At 34.2% G+C, this 8,786-nt stretch overlaps 1 pseudogene across 1 annotated transcript; it reads left to right on the forward strand.

Annotated features, from left to right (window-relative positions):
* The first annotated feature begins 6,126 nt into the window (after positions 1–6,126).
* Positions 6,127–7,397, forward strand: LOC149208714 (NDR1/HIN1-like protein 6 pseudogene; annotated as a pseudogene). Its single transcript, XR_016252789.1, has one exon. The product of XR_016252789.1 is annotated as an NDR1/HIN1-like protein 6 pseudogene (transcript).
* The last annotated feature ends 1,389 nt before the right edge of the window (positions 7,398–8,786 follow it).

Consider the following 8,786-nt stretch of genomic DNA (forward strand, 5'->3'; position numbering starts at 1 on the left):
GTTTTTGTAGGCTAATACCCAAGTTTGAGATCCTCATCATTAAAAGGCTGAAGCTATACCCTATTATCAGGTCGATTGAATTAAGGAGAAAGGTCAAGTTTTTCTTGGAAATTAGCAAGACAAAGAATCATTCCTATAGTTGATTAAAGACTGAGCTAAGGGTCAATATTGACCTATAACAACATTGAATCTTCCCATAAATAAGAAACCTAATATCCCTACTGGAGCAGTATGAATTTATGGGCATAGATTGAGGCCAAGTCTATATTTCTTAGAAACCAAATCTCTAATAAAGAGGTCATGTATTAATTAAGGGTTGAGGACATCTCTTGGTAGTTCATCATTGGTTGTAAAAAATTATTTATGAAGGAGGTTGGGCATACCATTTAACCAAGTTCAAACACCGTTGTGACAAGTCAAACTCAAGCAGCCTATAGCATTAATCTTGCAGCAGTGTTATCAGGTTTAGAAGATCATTTCCTATCCTTGAGGGAGGTCAAAAGCATAAAACTTTGTGGGGTTCAACCCATCTGAGAAGCCAAAATTCATACAAACATACAAGTTGCCAAAATAATGCCTTGATTGTTCTAAAGTTCTTAAGTAATTTGACATTTAATTTATTGTAGAATATTTAATAAAATTCGGCTTAAAGTTGATTATTGTTCAATGAAGTTTACCATGCTTATAGGTTGGGAGAGGGTTTATATAAGATGCATTCCATATGTTTGTAAAAATTTCTCTATGAGTTTCACTCTATTCTTCTTCAAAGTGTTTTATGAAATGTTCCTCTCTAAGTGTTTATGAAAAATCTTGAAAGAAAAATCAAAATAGTATGCACATTTTAGTGGGGACATTACAATAGTTCCCACCATTTTTTTCCTACAAACATAGACCACAAGGCATCCAAACTCTACTTGTCTATGCAAGTGTTAGTAGTATAGCCAAAACATCATACATAGACATAGATACATTCACTTACATGCAATAATACATAAATAACTTGGGGGGGAAGCATTGGAATTTCATTCGATTAGATGACTCACTTATATATACAATCAACCTTATTGTAGGTAGGCATATCTCAAGTTGGAGTCCTTTAGTCACTCCAAAAAAATTACCTTACTTTCATTTTTTTTTCTTTTCTTTTTTGCATCATGGTAGATGCATATTTTATAGTTGATTTTTAGAGGTGGAGAGGATAAATCTAGACATAGTTGACTCGATTTGGCATGGTCTTGTCATCCTTATCCTCGTTTTGATCACTATTTTGACCTATTCAATCCTTATCCTCACCCCATAAACCCTAACCACATCAACACTCTCTATCTAAAGGTAGGAGTATTCAACAACTTTTATCTATCCAATGGAAACATTGTGATGCCCTTTGCCAGTGTACCATGAGCATTGGAGGATTAATTTAGGTTAATTTTAGGTTTTCCATGAGGAATATGTAGCATTTTATACTTACATTGTAATGCTTCTCCAATGGTTTCAAAGGAGTGTCAAGTTGAGTTATGATAGGGAGTTGTTGTATTATTGGTTGTTGGCAAGGACAATGGCAAAGTGGGTTCATTCAATAAATTTTCTCCATATGAGATAAAGTGTAATTATAATCTAATAATTAGAAAATCCACCTTGAGTGAGTACCTCTATAGGCCTATCCTCAAGTATTGAAGAAAATGGTGGTTTTAATTATGCTCACTCCAAACAATAGAATAAGCCTATCCTTAGCCATTAGGCCTTGCATTGATTATGTAGAACTCGTTGTGTTTCAATAGAGAAATAACATACATGGCACTTGTATCATAATAGGATTTATTTTCTTAATTGGGATGATAAAATCAAAGTGCATAGAGACTTATCCCATATCCCTTGAGGAGATTGGAAAGAAAAACTCTGAGAGTGCCCAAAAGCATATATCCATGAGGAAACCCATGCAATGTATCTCAACTATCAGAGAAGGTGTTTCCCTCTAGAGAAAATGTTCTTCGACTTGCTTTTCCTCTAATTGATCCATGCAATGCTATTAGATTTCCATATTCAAAACCATCTGTACTTGACAATTTACATATAGCATTTGATATCTTCATGAGGATTGGGCGTTGACTTCACCAAAATCCTCATGAAAGTCTAGTCAGATTTTGAAAATAATAAGATGCATCCCTTCGTATGGATATTTGAATTCAAGGGGAATTCCAGAGGCTTAGTCAGAAAGAAAGTGTTATGAAGCAACCAACATTGGAAAATCATGATAAACACAGGAAGGTTAATTCTACCCCTACCCTTCACCTCACCTCCATGCCAAATTCTAATGGAGCAAGAAAAACCAACTGTCTCCACCATTACATGTTGTTCACATGAAGAAGGCTAAAGTTATTTAATAAGAAAAATATTTGAAATGGTACATGAAAGGCATCTAAATAATGGGTAGGTGATTTAGTACATTGCATATATATTTGGCATGGTTGTAAAAGTATGGTGAGTATGTTTGGCTATTGAAGAATTGTTCCTTAACAATTTTTAATTGCAAATTGTGTAGTTAATGAGTATCAATAAGCCTAAATTTAACAATGTCCATAGATGATGCACCATCAACCATGATTAGTGTATGTCTGCCTTCAACCACAAAAGTTCTAATAGAGAAACAATGACCATACAAACTATTATGCATAATACAAACCTAACTTATTATATCGGAAAAATAATGAGTGTGATAGCTATTATACATTATACAAACTTATTAGATAAAATATTCATTTAGTAACTGCCATACTTTCTCTGACTGAAATTTGAAAATCAATAACCAACTTGCCATGTACTCACAATTAAAGTGCCTAGAACCTCCAAATAACCTATTTTCTATTGGACAAATCTCATTGCAATTAATTAATTTTGTTAAACAACTACAAATAATCTCATAAAGGACCCATTTTCTATTTAATAAATGTGAACACAACCAATTTTTTTTTTTTTTAAAGATAATACATAAATTCATGAAGGACAATAAAGTGAAACTTGAGCTATATGAAGTTTCTTATAAATAACTTCTTCTATTACACCTTTGGAGTTCAATATTTTTGTCAATTTTTTTAAAAATGAAAACCATGTCTTTATACCACTTAGGTTATTTTTGATTACCCAATCTTTTTTTTGTGTGCGTGAACTAGTGGAATTGGTGATTGGGTCAGACTCGTACCCACATGACATAAGGTCAATTTCAACTACTATCAATATAACTTGCATTCATATCAACCTAACCCATTGTGCAACACACATGGCTAACTCGGGGTTTGAACCAACGATGTCACAGGGAGTGCCTTAATAGTACACTCATTTACCAACTTATCTACACCTCAAAGGCTCCCAAAACATTTGGTTTAAGGACATGAAGTCTCAATGAATTTAGCAAATGGATTAAAGTATATGATTTTTTTTACATAAATTCATTTAATTTCAATAGTAATTTAGCAGAAATTCATCACTAATATACTCATTAAACTCAAACAACTCACAACTCACCAAGTAGAACAACTCCATCTTCAATACTTGCATTTTTTTATGTGAACATATTCAACACAACTTCCATAGATATGCTCGGGAGGGGCAACATGTTGCTTACAAATGTCCAGTCAAAAGAGGTACCAAAGACCCTCTGAAATGTATATTTACATCTCGCAAATAGCCTCTTACAAATCAACTCATGAGGTGTATACCAATTGGTTTGTGTGGGGTTTAGTTAGCACTGGGTCACTGGCTCAAATCCCATGGGGTGGGGTTGAGGATGGGAGCTACCTTTGGGGGAATTAAACTATCCCAAGGGGCGTCCAAGCTCAACTGAACTTTGCATAATCTTGGTGATATCGTTCTTCCGTCCAAAATTGAGGCTAGCCCTTGGTGATATCATTCTTCCATCCAACATTAGGGAGGGTTGGCCCCAACGTAAGCTCACCCTCATTTTGAAAAAGAAAAAAAAACCTCTCACAAATCAATACAAACCTTTTTAACAAAAACATCACCAATCCCATAACACCTCTCACAAATTAATACAAACCCTTTTAATAAAAACATCACCATTACCATAACACTTATGAATAATCATTATAGATCCATCTTAACCCAAATAACCAGTACCATAACACTTATGAATAACCAACATAGATCCATCTTAACCCCAGATCTATCAAGCACCAAGAGGATCAAATCTCTTGAGGTGAAAACCTCTTTTTTTTAGCAAAACTTGAAGAAAGATTTGCACCTCAAAAGATTTGATCCCTTGGGGGTGATATCTTTCTTCCATCGAACACTAGGGAGGGTTGACCCTGACTTAGGATCACCCTCATTGTGAAAAAGAAAAAAAAACCTCTCACAAATCAATACAAACCTTTTTAACAGAAACATCATGACTCCTATAAAACCTCTCCCAAATCATTACAAACATTTTTAACAAAACCATCACCACTACCATAACACTTATGAATAAACAACATAGATCCATATTAACCCAGAATCTATCAAGCTCAGAGAGAGATTGAATAGGTGCAAACCTCTTTTTTTTGCAAAACTTCTTCTTTTTGCAAAACTTGAAGAAAAGTTTGTGCCTTGAAAGATTTGATCCCTCTCTTCTCTCTTCACTTGATAGATTGAGGGTTAAGATGGATCTATGCTGGTTTAAATAAAGATAATTATATAAAAATAAAGCATGACTTTGAATTATAAATACATGAATCAAAATCATTAAAATGTGATTCCCTATTTTTTTTTGGGAAAACTTTGATGTTTTATGTGGTAAGCGTTACCTTTACTAATAATAAGCACATGTAAGATTGACAACTCAAGGTACTAATTCCTTAATCACTTTGAGTATTTTTTGTGTCTATATATAGCTATCACACAAAGAGATTCAAATTTGACACAACAAATTGACAATTGGTTATTTTTACGTGTGGAAAATTCATCTGAATTTTACCATGGGAAAAAACCATGGGTTATGAAAAGCGTGAGTCAAAATGTTTCATAAAGGTAAATTGACTATTTTATTTTAGTTAAATATTTTTTTTGGGCTTGGTCTAACTTATAGACTAATGACATTTTTCACAACATTTTTTTTATTATTAATTGTAACAAAAATTCACTAGAGATTTTTAAAAATTTTGAGTGCCCCAAGAGTTTTCGAGGCGTTGAATCTATTTATGGATTCAAAAATATATTTTAAACAACAACAAAAATCACATTCTTTCTTGAAAGTGTTTTACCAAATTCCTATTTTGCCTATAAATAAACTACTTTATTTTTTTATTCATTTTATTTTTAAATTATTATTTTATGTTTTATTATTTTATATAATTATTCATTAGTAAATTGTTTTATTAATAAATGTAATCATTAATTTTTTTAGTTTTAATTTTATTGTGTTTATTAAATTTTGATTTTATGTAATTTTATTTTATTAAAACTTTTAAATTTTATTTTATTTTAATGGGAATAAACATTAACATTAAGTTAAATTTATTAAATATTAACACTGCGCATCTATTCTATTCTATGCCCAACTTAACACAATAACAATATTAAAAATAAATATAAATAATAGGAACCCTTCGATTACAAAATAAATAAATAACATCCACTTTCGTATAAATCTTGTGATTTTATAGTCACATACATGGAACCTATAAACAGAGAACATACAAAGGTTGAGAAGGCGGTGGAAGAGACGTGTACACACGATTTCTCTTTGCCCCTCCCCATCCCCTTCTAGTCGTTTACGCTGTATTCCACTAAATACATCCCTCTTGGGTGCACTCCAGCACAACCTTAGTAGCTGTTGCTAAGACGATGACACTTGGCTTATTTAATAATTTTTTAAAAACATATTTGTTTCATAGCGTGTCACTTCGCTACTAGAAATATAAGAAATTTAATGAGACATTGGAACATTTATGTCTTTCAATAAAATACGTGGACGATAACGAGTGGATGACAGCAGCAACCGTTTAATGAAGTTCAGCGCAGGTGTGAAAGGGTTGTGAACGGATTCCAATGAAGAAATAGTCACGGGATTTCACATCTTCCCTTACGCCTGGCAGACAAGCACGCGTCTAGCCGTTCGATTTCTTCCCACTTTCTTCGATACCGTGGATTTGCTGTCACCACGCGGCAAATCCATTCCTATTTTGCCAAGGCTCCACTGCTCTAGATTTCATTATTGGCATTTGGTTCTGAGAGAGGAAGCTGAGGAAATACTTGTGTTTTATCGACTCCATTACAGCTCAACTTTCCCACATTAGGGTTTAGTCGGCCGCTATTAGTTATACTGGTTGCTCTGAGCGGTTTGGGAAGATGACAGATAACCAGCGAGTGCACCCAAGGATGCAAGACGTGGAGAAAAATGGCGGCGATAATGAAAATGAGCAGCCGAACTCTCCATTGGTGCCCAAGACCAATCTCGCGTCTGAGAAAGAGGGGGTTAGGCCTCCTCCTGGAGGGCGGATGAGTGTTCAGTTCCCAAAAGACCAAGTCATACCAAGACGACAGATTCCCAGACAAGACTTTCAACCTTCCAAGCGCCGCCGGAACTCCTGTTGCCGCTGCTTCTGCTGCACGATTTGCTTTCTATTGGCGCTCGTGGTAGCCATCGCCATTGCCTGTGGCGTTCTGTATTTGGTCTTCCAGCCCAGGATCCCCAAATACTCTGTCAACAGCATCAAAATCACTAACTTCAGCATCAACGCCGACCTCACCACAAATTGCCAGTTCGCTGTGAATGTAATGGCCCGGAATCCGAACAAGAAGATTGGTATATATTATCTTGACAACAGCCATCTCACCGTTTGGTACTCGGGCACCGAGCTCTGCAAAGGCGCCTTGCCAGTATTCTACCAGGGACACAAGAACACCACTTTGTTGGATGTGGCGCTCAGCGGCACCGGCGCTCGGCTTAGCAATGCCCTGGTCTCCACGCTCAGAAAGCAGAAGCAGAAGGCTAGGGTTCCCTTGAATTTGAGGGCTGAAGTGCCCGTGAAGATAAAATTGGGGAAATTGAAGTCGATGAAGATTAAGGTCCACGTGCGATGGGATCTGGTAGTTGACAGGCTTGATACCAAAGCCAAAGTTATCTCTGAGAATTCTAAAGTGAGCGTGAAGCTGTGAGGGTTGCGATTCCAGATCCGTTCATGGCGGGTTTGGGTTTTAATACCTGGCTTTGAATATATTGAATTCATAGTTAGGGGGCGAGGGAGGATACGGTTACAATGTTTTCTGATTTGATCATATTAATGCTGTTAGTGCAGCTAGATTTTTGGATATACAGTTCTTTTTGTTCATACCCCATATACCACATCCTGGCAGCTCTGCTGGTGGGCATTGGTCTATTAATAGAATATGATTAATTTTTGCTATTTATTTATTGTTCTGGTCTATTAATAGAATATGATTAGTTTTTACTATTTATTTATTGTTCTTTCTTTATTTTTATGATGAGGTGAACCAAAAGATGATGTAACACAATCTGTAATAATTGTTTTGATAACTGAAAAGAATCACCGACTTTTTTTTAATATTTGTTCTCCTTACAGCCAAAGAAGAGTTTAAATCGAGTAAAAAATTTGCAATCTGGAAAATTTAGTATTTTTTATTACAATTTGAAATTGATAGTAGAAAGTTCAACAACCTATCTTTGGCTTTAAATCCAGTAAAAAAGTTGCAATCTGAAAAATTCTTTAAATCCAGTAAAAAAGGTTGCAATCTCAAAAATTTGGTATTTTCGATTACAATTTGAACAACCTCCTTATCGCATATTCTGAATGAAATAACGAATTTGGAATTTCATAAAAAATTTTGGAACAGCTCAAACTTAAAAAAGCGTTACAGTCACGAAAGGGTTTAGTATACCGCTCACGGAGTAGGTAGCCCAAGGAGTTTTCGAGTAGATAGCCCAATGAGTTTTCACTATAGTACACTCTCCTGGATAGTTTTTGAATCTTCATTAATTTTGGAGTTTTCAAGTAGGTAGCCCCAATGAGTTTTAACTATAGTACATTCTTCTGGATAGTTTTTGGATTTTTATTACCATTTTTTTGGGAGTTGTATTTATTTGGGAATTGTTTTTAGTGAGATTTTATACTAATTTTGCAGCTATCTATTTATGAATTGTTTTTAGGAGATTTTTTGGAAGTTTTTCAGTCTAATTTCTCTAAAATCCTGTAGGAATTTATTGAAATCACAAGTTTGATGGGTAACTCCGCACAATCTAAATGTGCAAAGGGTTTTTTGGATGTTGAATCCATATATATATTCAAAAACCCAGTATAAATAACACAAATCAATATTTCACCTCAAATTTTTTCACTAACACCACTAAAGAATACAAAAAATTACACTAAAAACAACTCAGTTTATTTGCTTTACTCCTATTTTACAAATAATTTATTTACATTATATATTTAATTTTCAAAACATTTCAATTAATATGCGAGTAGCAAAATTAATGGTGTATTTTACAAATAATTTATTTACATTGTATATTTAATTTTCAAAATATTTCAATTAATATGCGACTAGCAAAATTAATGGTGTATATATTCAAATAAAATTATTTGTAACAAATCAACCTAAATATTACTTAATCAACAACTTTTATCATTTAAAACTTGACCACTGCACATTCCTCGAGGTTTCTCTTTACCCTGAAGCGGTTGGGCGGTTGATTAAAAGTACGCATTTAAAACTTAAACACCGCACATGGTTTCTCTTTACCCACAAATGATGAGGGCAGTTGATTAAAATCG

This window comes from Pinus tabuliformis, chromosome 1_2, assembly GCF_031772625.1.
Source record: "Pinus tabuliformis cultivar Carrire ecotype Pingquan chromosome 1_2, CPIR1, whole genome shotgun sequence".
Taxonomy (NCBI): domain Eukaryota; kingdom Viridiplantae; phylum Streptophyta; class Pinopsida; order Pinales; family Pinaceae; genus Pinus; species Pinus tabuliformis.